Genomic DNA, 15,759 nt, shown 5'->3' with positions numbered 1-15,759 from the left:
TTTACCCTGATTTGTTGGAAAATTATTTTTTTTTGGTTCGTATAGACTTGCTAGTTTGGCTATTTTTTTAAATTTTAGAATGAAATATATAAAAAAAATTAATTATCAGATTGTGTCGTTTATTCGTTTATTTTTAACAAGAAAACAAGATTTTGTGCACATTCACTAGTTTCGTGGTCCATTTGACCAAATAACGTCTTTCAATTAATTAAGATTTTTCGGTGAGTTAAAAAAGTCAGAGTCACGAGCGGGATTCGAACACACGATCTTCGGCTAGATACGCCGCTACTCTACCACTTGAGCTATCGTGACTTCGATCCACTCGGACACTAACTTCCCATNACCTACATCACACCAGACCGCATCTCACGATTTCTGAATAATTATCGATTAACGGTCACTAATCACCACACACTTATTAAATTCACTAGTTTCGTGGTCCGCTTGACCAATTAACATATTTCAATTAATTAAAGTTTTTAGTTGAGATAGAAGGTGTATCTAGCCGAAAATCCTGGGTTCGAATCCCGCTCGTGACACTGGCTTTTTTATCTCAACTAAAAACCTTAATTAATTGAAATATATTAATTGATCAAGCGGACTACGAAAACTAGTGAATTTAATAAGTTTAAATAAAGTATACCTTCACTAAAGCTCTCCGTCGCCATTTCATTTGTCGCCGAGAATCAAATTGATTACACGATATTTGAAAAATGGCAAAAAGGAGGGAAAATTCAAAAGGTGGGGTTGAGATGGGAAGTTGGTGTCCGAGTGGATCGAAATCACGATAGCTCAAGTGGTAAACAGCGGCGTTTCTAGCCTAAGGTCGTGGGTTCGAATCCCGCTCGCGCCACTGACTTTTTTACCTCAACTAAAAACCTTAATTAATTGAACTTTTGTGCAAACTTATTATTTAATTTAGATTATTATTCAAAATAATTAAATATTATAAGGGTTTTTAAAATTACGTTAAATACAACTAAAAATGATTTTCATAATTAAATTCCTTTTTCATGTAAACAATATTACTCTATCAGCCTTTAAACTTACCAATATAATTAATCTAATTGAGGGTCAATTTGGTGCTCATCATTTCACCATCGGCTCATTCACCCTATATATGCTCTGTAATCAATATATTCACTTTGACAAAAGGAAACTCAAAACGGTATATCTACCAAGCATGCACTATGTACAGTTAAAATACTGTTTCATAATAAAATCGGACTAGGTGACATAAATACGCGCTACCATGCTCGGTTTTTCAAAACTCCGGTGTCTCACCAGACGTTATTGGTACCGACACGTAAGTTGGACTTCCGGGAGCAAACGGCAAGGTCATTTCTGCCCTAAACGCGTGCAGCTTTTGAACCTAGGAACGATGGCACTCACTCTTAAAAACATTATTTTCTATTAGCATACCATTCACTCATGTAGATCAAGTACTCGATATTCCTCCAGCACGTTTTACATATATTAGTGGTATTTACGATGTTTGCAAAATGTTAACTCGGTTAGAGAAATGTCCAGTAAGATGGTCAATGTCCCCTTCTTTTCTTAGCATATTAAACGTTCATTTTTCCGCACATGGCGATTGGTAGATCCTAAAATAAAGCTATAACAGTCCTTGAAGACTTGTTGTTTGTTTTAGTTTTCTTTTCTGTTAAATTGTAAGATGCCAGAAATTAATAAAAAAAAATTAATCAACTCGCATCAATTCATTCTTCCCACCCATGGTCCCAAAAGGCTGCTGGTTTCATTTGTCTCATAGACCGGATGTTAAAACTTCCGCTAACACCTGATAACTATAAAAAAGAATTAAAAACTATTAAAACCTTAGCAGAAAACAACGGGTATCAAGAAATATTTATTGATAGGTTGCTAGTTAAAAGAATAAAAAAATTAACTTTAAAAGAATCAACAATAGGACTCAGTCACAAATGAATCATTAGGTTTCCGTTGTTTGCCATACATTGGTGAATTATCGGAAAAAGTTAGTAAAATTTTTAAACAAGAAGGTTTTAGAATAGCTTTTAGAAGTACGGGTTCACTTAAAAACATCCTCTCAAAACCTAAAGACAAAGTAGACAACTTGGCAAAAAGCGGGGTTTACCAACTCAATTGTAATGATTGTGATATTAAATATATAGGACAAAGCGGTAGAGAAATAAAAACAAGAGTAAAAGAACACTTGCCTAAATCGAGCAAATTTTCGGAATTTAAGGACCATCTAAAAGAAACAAAACATAATTTCAATTCAAATTTAAATACAAGAGTGTTACATAGTTTCAACAAAGGGAAAGAACTAGATTGGTTTGAGAAATTTGAAATTAAAAAATGTAAAATTGAACATGGTGATAAATGCATTAATAATATAACAGATTTTGATCTACCTCCCATTTTAAATATGTACATAAATAATATCAAACATCCAAATAATTAAACTAATTATTTTAATTGTTATTATTTTTATAGTAATTTAATAATATTAAGTATTTACTAGTATAATATTTATTTGTGTTATAATTTCCGCGTTTCGCACGTTCAAATTGAGCGCCATTAAAAAAATCAGCTGCTAATTGGAACGTCGCGTTGGCGGAGGTATCAGCCGGTTCACTTTGACAATTCATGTCGAGAGACGTGGTTGTAGAAGTCCTTCAACCTGATGATGAGCTAAAAGGCTCGAAATCCGGATCGTTGCAAAACAACTTACTGCGAGTAGGAACTAACTTTTTAAAAAGGACAAAAAACAGCTGTGTCATGGCTGCCATGTTGGTTATCTACGCCCTAACGGCTAGTAATGTGACTACATTTTCGCCCTACCATCTAACATTGCCCCTGGCCTGTTAAATCGAGCATTGTTAACTACCCGATTCTTACTTAATCATTTTTCTCAATCTAACAGGACCTAGCGAAGTTAACAGGGTTAACACAAAGATCGTGAATCCCTATTATGTATTATATCGTTGGTAACCAAACCATATGTAACGGTTTTCAAAAGGATTCGACGTTCATTCACAATAAAGGTGATCAAAGGCTACAGGACTATATCATACATTAGAGCTTGCTAATATAATGCCCATAACTCTAAAGGCAAACCAATTGAAACGTTTGTTTCTTATTTGTAAAGGATGTCAATACGAACCCCAGGTGGATTATTGGCCAGCCAGTTCACTTCAACAATGCGGATCATAAGGCGAAATAATAGTAATAGAACTAAACGGGGTGGTTTCGTTACAGAAGCAGTATGCGATATTCGCTGATGATAGGAAATGAGAAAAAAATATATTAAGTGCGTTTATAGAATATTATGGAAATTCTTTTTTTATTATAGTTATTTACAAATATTGTATTAATAAATATGTTCATAAAGACCAAATTTAATTTTAAGTCGCCCAGTGGCAACCGCCCTTTACGCTGAAATCTTTTCAATCTTCAATCAATGAAAAGGTTTCTGGGCCACTTTCGCTTCAATCGTCTTGGAGGATTTTCAGGAAAGGTTGGAAGTGATGACAGTCGTACTTGAATTCATGCACAAATTGGATGTGTAGCACGTTTCGAATAGTGTAATGTGAAACATAAAAAAGAATATTTGTAATTTTATTATTTTATTTAGAAATCGTGAGATACGGTCTGGTGTGATGTAGGTTTCAGTAAAACATTTTCTTTATCGTGCCAACGTTTCGATCTTTATTGAGATAATCTTCAGGGCTCAAAGAGTTTGTCTTCTGTATAATCCTGCCATTCTTGCGTGTCGTGTCGAGAGTAAATATATAGCACTATTTGTAATACATATAACGGAGAATTTTAGACTGAATTGGTTGGAGACGTTCTGAACTGAAATTCACATTTTCACAAAGGTGCGCCCAGAGAGGTCAGCGTCTTGTCAACAACAAGTTTGGTTTCAACATCTAATTTTGATCATGAGTCAAGTAGTCTTATTCTTAATTCTTAAATTTTTAATTTAAATTTAATTAATTATTGAAATTATATCATTTTTTTTAAATTTTAATTCTAAATTTATAACGTCGGTTTGTTTCTTGACGTTTCAGTATTGTATGGGGATTTCAAGTACTTTTGATCATGTCAAGTAGTTTTTTAATTCTTAAATTTTTAATTTAAATTTAATTAATTATTTAAAATATTTAANTGATCGTGAGTCTTGTAGTCTTTTTAATTCTGAATTATTAAATTTTTAATTTAAATTTAATTAATTATTTATTTTATTTTTAATTTTTTAATTAATATTTCAGAACGTCAGTCGTTTATCCTTGAAAAGTCCAAGATAGCACACAAAGACAGTGGTAGTCAATAGGGTTCCATTTATACTCGCTACAAAACAGATATTTTTAAGCAAGATAAAATTTATATGTACGCTTTTTGTTGTTTTCTTTTCATTCTCCACTTTGTGAACCACACTGTTAATTTATTCAGTTGTTGCAAGTGTTGAGCGTTAATTTAGGTGCCCGAATTACGCGTATCATAAGCGCGTTTCAAGTATATGTTGATATATTAACACGTGTAGGAATAAATACATGCTGCGTACATTGAAAATAGAAATGGGCCAAGTATGCTTCCCAGAGAAACACCCGTTCTAATGCGAATATAAGGTGAGAATTCAGTATCCTGAAGACTCGGCAAAATCGATCCTTCAGATAAGATCTCGGTGTAGGGAGGATGGTCTTTAATTTCCAAAGCAAGCCCGAGTGCCAGACTCGATCGAAGGCCCGGTCTAAATGAAGGAAGCCACCCGGGTAATGCTGTTTTGTTCGAGGGAAGAGGCGATATTGTCAGCAACACGATGCAATTGTTGAATTGTCGAGTGAAATGTGGGGAATCCAAACATATTGAATAATATTAGAATGTTTAATTTTAGACAAGTCGGAGAAGTAATTTTTCTAGACTTTTGGCCAGGGTGAAAATATGGATAAGACCTAGTAAGATCAGAAGGTTACAGATCTTTTGCGACGGCCTGCATACATGCTCAAGTGTATAAAAGGTTTTTCGGCAATTATTGATTTTTTATAACATGTTGTTCCGGCCACTGGGAGTGTTAATCCCCGTGGCCTATCCAACTGGTTGGACTGCACCTGCTGGACTCCCCTCACTACTAGTAGCTACTGGCCTAGGAATTTTGTCCATTTTGCGAGAATGGGAAAAGAGTGTTTCTAGTGTAACGTTAGGGTGTATATTTTTGGTGTGTTTATGTCAGTGTGAGTGCTTTGTGTGGTATATGCATACCCACGGACACTCGAGAGCACTCTGGATAGTACAAGCAAAAGTAATAAATTTTAATAGTCTTTGGAATGGATGTGCTCGTGACTGATACCAACTACCCCTCATACTTGCCCAAAACAACTCGACTCTAGTGGCAGCCTAGGAAGGCCCCACGGCGCTGCAGACCACCGATGCCCCGGCCCGAGCCGGTCGTCCTATACCCCAACACGGCAGGGCCTCCTGGGGGGGGGGGATCCGTAGGTGTGAATACTGTTATTGTGCGTATCTCAGTGTACGTATGTGTTTGCGTTTATGTACGCAATTGACCTTGTGCCCGGGATTTTTTTCCTAGTCAAAATACTTTTCAAAATTTATTATTTGCTCAGCGCTGTGCAGTCATTAATAGCATATTTGGTTCATTAATATTTATGAAGGGTATTTTGTTGAATAATTCCTTCATTGAATAATGTTCAGAGGTTTAATCTTTACATAAATATTCAACTTCGATAATAATTTCCTAAGATGAAGAGGTGAAACCAGCAGCTATATATATAAAACACTATTTGTATGACATCTATTATTCATCATCCTTGAATTGTAACGTGTATTGTAGATTTGATTTAGGTTGAACAGTTTTCTTCTACTGAAAATCGTATTGTTTAAATCGGCTTTCTAAATTATCAATGCACATTTTACTACTAAATTGAAACATTTTATAAATTAATAATATGAACAACATTAAAAAACTTTTGTTTTTTTCTTTTCGAGAAGTAGGAATTGGGCAATTTCTGTCAACGGCAAATACCGAGGACAAAACTTTCTCATACTTCCTTAGCAATAATTGAAGTCAAACAGTCGTTTCAAAGGGACGCTCTGATGGTTTTCAAACTCTATATTTTACATACACAAATATTACAAAGAGTATAAAACACGAGTGGATTCGTTTCGCGGTCAGCGTTTACAGAGTGGAAACTAATCACAGCTCTATTTACATAACGCAGCTTTCGTTATTGAAACTCGTAAACTAGCGAGTTGCCGTCTCAGGGGGAAAGTTTCAATTAGGTGAATCCCGTTGACAAAAGAAGGGAATGATCTTAGAAACGATTTCTTATAAATGTTCCAAGATGCGTAAACCATTCCAGTTAGATTGGCAGAGACGCTACACATTTTCTAACGGGTTATTTAGTACGGTTTTCAATCTCTACCATCTGTAAAACGCGTTACGTTTTAATTATTTACTAACCGCAAGATTTTCATATAATTATTAAAGAAACTGAGTGTCCATACCATGCAGCGGATACCACCGTGGAAACGAGGAACCGGCCGAAAAATGGCTAATGACAGTCATTTATTTGTTCTAGAAAAACGTTTATTTTTCGTATTCTTTAAAGGAAGTAAAAATTAATATTTGTTTTCTGGTAAGATTTTCCTGTATATTTTATTTATGTGTGATATAGCGGGTCTCTTCTTGTTTTTTTGTGGGACCGGGAAAACCGAAAACAAGGTCCCAGAGGTTTTTTACGATCGGACCTGACTACAATTATTTCATTTATCGATCAGGCACCTTTTATATTTCATTTAAACCAAAGTAAATATGACACCAAATGTTTGTTAAATTTGAATCTTTAATTACAATTTATTTTCACATAAAATGACAATATATTTTATTAATTATTATTTTTAATTTAAAGAAACCTTTTATCCTATAACAAACCTATCACAAATCTACAAACCTTAATTTTAAAATGGAATTTGATTCTCGTTTTATAGTTCCATAAAGAAATGTAAAGGAATTATTATTATTAAAATTTTGACCACCAAATTAGAAAATACAATTAAAATATTAATACAACTTTTAAAATGAAATATTATTTCTTTTATTTTTCTTTATAAAAATATATACCCTTTTAAAACTAAATTACAATTATTATTTTTTATTTTGACGTCAAAGTAATAAAAATTAACTCATTTGAATAGTGTGCACACCAAATTTTTATTTTTACCAAAAATAGCTGTTACCCACACAAGCCAGAAAGGGATCTGTTCGAGGACTTGAAAAAATAGCCCTTTCTTGGCCCCTACTCCTATCACTGCTTGAGTGTGTGGAGGGGCATGGCGGTTCATTTAAATCTGAACGTGACATATGTATGTATTTTATTTGTGAAAATTATGTTACAAATTATTTTTATTTTATTTTTTATTTTTTAACGAGGGTATTTCAACTACGAGGTTAAATGAACCCTCGGGGAGCCGGTGTTTTTAAAAAGCTCCTTTGTAAGTATGTTGGATTCCATTTCAGGGCAGCTGGATTCGAACCCGGGATCTTTACTTTACAGCGATGAGTGCCGTGTCAACGCCTAAGACGTTGCGGCCAATGACGCGCCTCTACAAATTACTAATAATTTTTACGTAACTTTTTTTTAAATTGTGGGATATCTGGCCATCCCATGATCTGTACCTCCCAGTCCTGTTTGCTTACGAATTAAACTGAATATTTCTTCCCGCAAATAAAATGATAACGAAATTGTGGGAAAATAAAAAAAACTAACTTCTTTAAGATAACTACAACATATGAAAACAACATAACATAAGAGAAAAATAACATTTATATATTACACGTGGTATTTTCATACATACTGTTTTGAGAATAATAATTATTTATATCAATTTAAATAAAAAATCTTGACTTTTATCTTTTGCTGTTAGTATATACTTTAACTTCTTGTATTTATATTTTTATAAGTTAAATCTTTTAATTCGAAATTTATGATATTTTTAATGTGATTTATTTTACCGTTATTGCACTTGAAAACAAAATTTACAGTGATTTTTTTGTGTGTGAAATGAAAACCTTTTATTGTGTTAACATGTTTTACATATTAGGAGAGGGTACGGGCTTAAGATCACTGATTTCTATCAATCTTCTTATCGAGATACTACATCGAAAAACTTGAGTTGTTTACATTTTGTTAAATATGATTTTCTCCCTTTCTTTTGCGTGTATTTTAAGGTTTATTGTATATGTTAATCAATTTGGTTTTTTACTCTAAGAAATTAATATTCATATTTAAAGTCATTTTTGGCCTGGTATGGTATGGTGTGGTACTAAGGATACTAGGAAGCGGGGTTTGTATTTCCCAGGCACTGCAGCCTTTTGGCTTATTGTACCTTCCTAGTTCCTTACTTCAGTGCAATAGACACAATCCTTCTTCTTAGAAGTATCAGGCCATTGACTGTCACTGCTACAATTTCATTTTATTTTTTCTGTTTGCTAGGATAAGGTGATTGAGCTGTTGCTTCGCATTCGAAGATGATATGGGTGGCTATTTCCTCCTCCTCATTATATAATCTGTACATGGGATCATCGTTGTATATGCCCATGTTGTGTAGATGTTTTCTCAGATGCCAGTGACCAGTTAGTAGTCCTATCACTCCTCTGAGTTTAGCCCTCTCCAATTGCACAAGTGATTTTGCCTGTCTTGGTGAGGGTTGTTTCATCATATGTATATTATGGCTAGCACCGCTAGAGATTATTCACTTTTCCTTTTCTTTTGTTTGGATCCATTCTGCGACGGAGGATTCTATATTTGTTTTTGTTATCCCAAGTTTAGGTTCGGGGCCTATGTATGGTCTTGCAGATCCTCCTCTGGCCAGACTATATTCTTTTTCATTACCCAAAATTCCCCAGTGTCCTGGCACCCAAGATATCATCAGGTTGTTGTGTCTCCCCAGATTTTGGAGATTGTGGATGCATTCATTGACTAATTTTAATTTTATTCTTTTACATACTAATGCTTTAATGGCTGCTTGGCTATCAGATCTTATGAGGATTTTTTTGCCAGGGTAACCTCTTTTAAGATTTACCAGGGCACAAGCATTGATGGCATGTATTCCTGCTTGAAAGACCGAAGTGTACTTCCATAATGAGTTTGATTGCCCTTGTTGTTGGGTCGTACAGTAAATACCGATCCAGTTCCTTTGTTTTAGATCCATCTGTATACCACATCATTGTATCAGATGCTTTCAGTTTCTTATCAGAGTTCTTCCTCTCTTTTATCGTCCGTTCAGATTTTATAGGATGTTGGAAAGAATGTTATTTTGTGTGTTATTACTGCCGTGAATAGCCTTTATGGCGTGGAGCTGACAGAGTCAATTTTGTTTCTCCGTTGTCCAATATTCATTGAACAATTCATAAGTGATTTGGATTTTGTACAATATCGTCGATATGCAGCCGTTGAGAAGCTGCATTTCTCTTCTTTGAGCTTAACGTTACTTTAAGTATTGTATTGTCAAATAGCTCCAATTTGCTCACCCACAGATAGGTTTATTCTGCATTTTAATGAAAGAGTTTTTAATCAATAAACAATTTAGTGTCGGTTTGAGTAGATCTGAGCCTAAAGTATAATTTTTCTACAAAAAAAGGTAAAAATTTGAAACTAGGCTAAAAAATATTAAACACTTTTTCTGTTTTTGATAGCATCATTGGTTTAAGTGAAATTCAGCCGGGCCATCTAAAAAGGACTCCCTGTATATGCACTATATTTACTGATCACTACACACAACTACACTACAAGTACTTTTAACATCAAAGGAAAATTACACGAGAAGGAAGGAGTAGCCAAGAAGTATAGAATGTAGCTCTAGGATTTTTGTACATGCCCTTAATCTGTTACCCTGCTGGTTTCTTTTGGCCATAAATTTGTCATTTTTTGACCAATGCAAAATCCAATTGCACCATTGTTTTTAGTGTAAAAAATCCTTTAAAATTTTTAGTGAGATAAAATCCTTTAAAATGATATGTCAGGAAGAATAGAATCGTATTTGAAATTTTGAAGTTGAACTGGGCCTAAGGTGCCCCGTATAATTTTTCTTAAAAAAAGTAAAAACTTCAAACTAGACTAAAAAATATTAAAAACGTATTTTTTCTTTAGTTGCTACATTCGTTCAAGAGAAATTCCATCGAGCAATATAAAAGGACACCCTGTGTACCCTTACTCTAAAGAAAAAAAACTGATCAAGTGAGATATAATAACCTTCATATACATGCAAAATAAAGGAGAAAATCGTATTTTAAAAATTACGTAAATTACTTCTTTTATTTATTTTTACAGCACAAATTCTTGACCGAGTGGCTAATATTGTTCGTTCTATTATCACTATAGCATGTGAAAATCAGTCGATCAGTTTTGTGAATTGTTTATTCTATTTTATATGGTGACCTAGAGATTGCTTTTCCAACTTTTAATAATTAACTATGCTAAAAATCCAAAATGCAAAATAAAAGAAATTTCAAAATACATATTCGTTTGAAAGGAAAATTCGTAAATAAAAGTTAATAGAAAAATTAAAACTTTTTAAACATGGTGATTTAAAATTTTAACTGCAATAAAATTTAAAGTAAATAAATTTAAGTGGAATAAAACATATTTTTAATGGTGCAATATAAACAATAGTAATATTACTGTTACATTGTACATTATATCGGGTTGTCCGGAAAATAATGCAGGATTTTAAGTTTTCATTAAAAAAAATCTATATAAAATATTCTGTTTACGTTTACAGGATTNGTATGGGAAATTATTTTGATTAAAGAACATTGCTTTAAAGTAACTAGTTTCTTTTTTTTTGTTTAATACCAAAATCCTGCATTATTTTCCGGACAACCCAATACAATGTTATATAATTCAAGTGAAACCGATGTCATTGTGTATAATTATTTATTATTAAGACAATGCAATTTTGACAGATTTGATCTAGAGTGTTCCTATAATTGTTTCAACAAATAAATTATCGACTATTTTTTAAGATATACGAAACCTTTAGATGTATAAATGCAACACTTAAAACAGTATGTTTCAATAAATAAAAATTTCTCCTTTTTTGCTACAGATTAAAAAAGAAAAGAAATTAACACCGATTTGAATAAAAAATACTTTTCTTTTATTTGAATGTATTTTATTTTTACTGTTTTAATTGGAGTAAGAAGAGCTCTCAGCCCGAAGGGGATGAGGATCAAATCCTATCGTCCCTTTGATGGATAGGGATGTTGCCATTAGCGAAATAATGAAAACGAACCACTCTTGACTGCGGCTACATGCAAGGGGGTTGTTTTTGTTGGCTTTGACGGAAAACAAACGGCGGCCTCGACAGTAAACAACGCGAACTCTCTGAGATCGTTTACACTCCGGCCTAAATTTCATTTAAATTCACACCGGCCTGATAAAGACAAATACGCGTCGTAACCATCACCACTTCCATTAGCGACAGTGCGGTTCGGGTTTCAAAACAGTATTGCCGGGAATTTATTTTTCTTGTCTCTGGATAAATTTTTATGGCGGTCCTAGACTTGGCTTTTATAAAAGAAATATAATTATTTTTGATCAAGGAGGGTATAATCATGTTTAAATACTAATTTCACTTACCACTGATTTTACCTTGTTTTGATGACATGCCAAAATAAAACAAATTTTCAAAACCTGCTTTAATTTTGCACCAGCCCAATGCGTGACAACATTGTCTTTTAAATAAGTCCTCTTTTAAATTAATACTTATAAACTGCACAGATCCAAGTTGTTAAAAATGTATCTTGGACGACGATGGCGAGGAGTTTCAACAGGTTTTCTAAATCTATCCAGTGCAAGAGAATAGTGCGCTGAGTTCTTTTAAATGCATTTGGTGGTTGATGACCAATAGTCTAGATGGCGTGATGATTCGCAGGTTATTATACATTACTAATTCCAAAAGAGGTGGTAACAAATGCTTGAAAAATATTAAGTATTGTATTTCTTCTGTCAGATTAAGCAAAAGCCCATTTTCTAAAAGAAAACATGAACCTTCCTAAATTCAAACGTATGAAAGAAACCGAAATCCAATACCAGCAATTACCATCAGAGGCCCATGAATTCGGAGGCGGTCGTTGGGTTTCTGGGGGTGGCAGGAAGTGTTATGTGGAGGGGAACAGGGTCGTGTCTGTTCCTCTCCATAATTCTCAGGGTTTATGTTTAATTCATAGGCTGGTACTTATTGCACGAGGCTCGGATTCCACGGAATCACACGAAGGGACGCCTCACACGAGGAGATGGCAATTGTCTTTCTTTTCCACTTCCGAGAATTTTTCCCCGAAACACTGAACCCGAGTGGACACAATTTCCCTTTGTCCAGTTTGGTAAATCGTTTTGTACGCCTAAATTCTACAAATTTTATCTTATTCTAAAGCACTAATGTTATTCTTGAATTAAATATACAGATAAGAAATATATTGTCGAATAGCAAATGCTATGCTAATGAAAAAAGTACTATGATAACATCCTCAAAGAATTTATATGAATATATAAATTCTGCATGAATTGTAAGTATTTAAAGCGGATTTCGTGAGTGAATTTTGAAGAGCAATAAAAGTTTACTTATTCAGTTTTCCAGCTCCTTTTTGAAGATGAGAAATTTCCCACATCCCTACCATACTATCCCAGTTGATTTTATGAGTTGTCCTGACAGCAAGGGTACTGATTCAGCATACTATTTCAACTTGACCCAAAATTCCACTTATTCACTTATTCCCAACCCATACAAAATCATTTCATCTTCTTCTTTTACTTTTTTTTATTTTCCTTCATGTTTTCTATTATAAATCATTTTCATTGTTCTATTTTTAGCTTCTATTTTTGTCGCTTACGCAACTGTTTTATTGTTCTTTTTCCCACAAACAAAAGCTCCTTAAAAATTGGGCTTCATTACTAGTTTAATTTGTGTGAAGTTCTTAAATTGTTACAATAATTTTTTACCTTATAATGATAGTCCAATTTTTACATCAATAATGACAGATTTTCTGGCGAAGTTCCTATTTGTATCAAATATAATCAAAGTTTAAATTTAAAAGTAATCAGGAAAATTGAGTTATACTGTATGGACTACTCTCATTTCACATTTAATCTTTTCGTTTTACCTTAATAAAGATTAAATGAAGATTTATTAAGCAAAATTATTTCTGTGCTATTGCCTCGAACATTTCTGATGCTAAATACTGGGGTTTTTGCATCAGCAACTTTTCTCTTTATTTTTCTCATCATCATATTTTTCTGGTAATTATTTTTATTACCTCCAAAACTATTAATATCAGATTTTAATATTATAATTTTGAAGTTTTATTTAAAGTATAGAATTATTAAGACTAATCCGTCTTATTCAAATGTGTTGCTTGATGTCAGACCACATTTCCATGTGGTTTTTTTACACAATAAAGTAGATTTATTATTTATTTTCATTTACTTTAACGTTTAGAGAATTTACACTCATTATTAGCAACCCATATTAATTACAAAAATACATATACATAACATTAGTATAGTTTATTTAACTCAATTTATTAATGTTTACCTTGCATACCATTAGATTAATAATTTATTATATCCATATTGTATTTAAAGCATATGACAATGCTAGCTGTCAGCATGTAAATTTTCTATCCTTTCTTTAAATATTACTGAGAAATAATACAAAAATTATAAAAATAAACTTAAATTGCAGATGCAAGATTGTCATTTCTTTTAAAATACAATATGGATAAAGTAATCATGGTAAACGTTTAATAAATTGATGTAAACTCTGAATGTTAATGTTATGCTTACGTATTTTTATAAGGAAAATAGATTACTGATGATGGGTGTAAATTTCCAAAAACGTAGAAATAAATCGTAATAAATAATCAAACTATCACAATGGGCAACCGGACCAAGAAAACTAAAGAATTCAATGTTAGAATGAAGTATATCTTCACTAAAGCCTCCGTGGCCATTTCATTTGTCGCCGAGAATCGAATAGATTACACGACAGTTGAAAAATGGCAAAGAGGAGAAAAAAATTCGAAAGGTGGGGTTGAGATGGAAAGTTGGTGTCCGAGTGGTTCGAAGTCACGATAGCTCAAGTGGTAGAGAGCGGCGTATAAAGCCGAGGGTCGTGGGTTCGAATCCCGCTCGTGCCATTGACTTTTTATCTCAACTGAAAACCTTAATTAATTGAAAGATATTAACTGGTCAAGCGGACCACGAAAAATAGTGAATTGTAATAAATAATGTTTTGGCTTTATTATTTAAAAAAAACATGGAAATTGTATCTGACATTGACCAACATAAATTTAAAACAGTATGGAATAAGGCTCATCGGAAAGGAAACGCTTAGTCCCTCCGACGAGCTTTCAAAGAATGTATGCTTTTAAAATTATAGTTGATAATACGCAAGGTAAATAAATAATTATCTATGTAAGTAACGTATGCTTATAAGTTCAATACAATGGAATCACAAATTACAGCTGCCATGAAGGAGATCAAATATGAACCGCCTTTACTTGAATTTATCAGAAATAAATACATTATTTCTATTTATACATAAAGTGCTTCTTTTTAGTAGAGGCTATAAAATTATACGTGAAATCCGTTGGCATAATTACCCAACACGAATTTAATTATTTATTGTTCGTAAATTGGCTAACGTAAGTTTTAATCCTTGTGAGAAAATTTTGACTCGTAGGTTGAGCAAAATATAGTGATTAATAATGAATAGAATTTTACAAAAAATGTCTCACCTTCTGCCGTAAAAACATAAATCCGTGGAAACTGTAGTCCTGAAATCAAACAAACACGGTTTAATCAAATTTTTTAAATTGTAAATTTTTTAATATGTATTAGAAACTAGTAGATTGAACTAAACAAAAATGTGGTGTTTAGTAACCGTTAATTAATTATTTGGAGATCGTGAGATACGGTTTGGTGTTTTAACGACACACCTAAAAGAAAACAGACATTTTGAGGCCTGAAGATGATCTCAATAAAGATCGAAACGTCGGTACGATAAAGACAATTTTTTTCCAACCTACGTCACATCAGACCGCATCTCACGATCTCCAAATAATAAAAAAAATATTTTCAATTAATATGACTTTAAAACATAGTTGTTTTTTTTCTCGGGAAAAGGGGGAATATACCTATGGATTTTTTGGGAATAGAAATTCGTTATAAGTCGTTGACACAAGGGCATGGCAAAAACAATAACAACTTGGGTTAAAACTATGCGAATCTTTTGATTTCAAAGAGAAATTGTATTTATATACATACGTGTTGACATTTTACCAATCCGATTTTTAGTCCACTATGTGCGTTGGATTAGTATGGACTATATTGTTATTTACCTGGACAAATAAATTGTCAGAACATTGTTCCCTACCGTTCCTCTCAAATGTTTTTTATTAATTTAAAATAGGGCAAAATTAAATGAACACAACAGAATTTGAAAAAATGAAGAAAAAAATTTTTATTTTACTTCTTTATGTTTTATTATTTTTGTGTGTAAGATATTACGACGTTTGCCAGATATTCAAAGTAATCGGATTGAAATGGGCACTTCTAGTAATAAATAACGAGAGATTTCAAACGTAACTGTAATAAATCGGTGGGCAAGACGGGACGACGCAGCCGGACTAAATGATGGATGAACATAGAAACGAGTGATTATTTCGGATTGATGGCGTGAGGCGGCGGAATAGCTGGATGG

General features: G+C 33.0%; 1 long non-coding RNA gene across 1 annotated transcript in view; it reads right to left on the bottom strand.

Moving 5' to 3' along the window:
- The window catches only part of LOC112128327, a 67,220-nt gene extending 51,941 nt beyond the window's left edge, over window positions 1-15,279 (bottom strand). The window contains exons 1-2 of the long non-coding RNA XR_002910946.1: window positions 15,194-15,279; window positions 14,795-14,833 (exon numbers count right to left, since the gene is read on the bottom strand). This is a non-coding gene — a long non-coding RNA (uncharacterized LOC112128327). The remainder of the gene's footprint in view (window positions 1-14,794; window positions 14,834-15,193) is intronic.
- Window positions 15,280-15,759: the final 480 nt, after the last annotated feature.

This window comes from Cimex lectularius, unplaced genomic scaffold (genome assembly GCF_000648675.2).
Source record: "Cimex lectularius strain Harlan isolate CLEC.00 unplaced genomic scaffold, Clec_2.1 scaffold245, whole genome shotgun sequence".
NCBI classification, from domain to species: Eukaryota; Metazoa; Arthropoda; class Insecta; order Hemiptera; family Cimicidae; genus Cimex; species Cimex lectularius.
The sequence above is the reverse complement of the archived record's forward strand: the minus strand, read 5'-3'. Positions and strand labels throughout refer to the sequence as shown.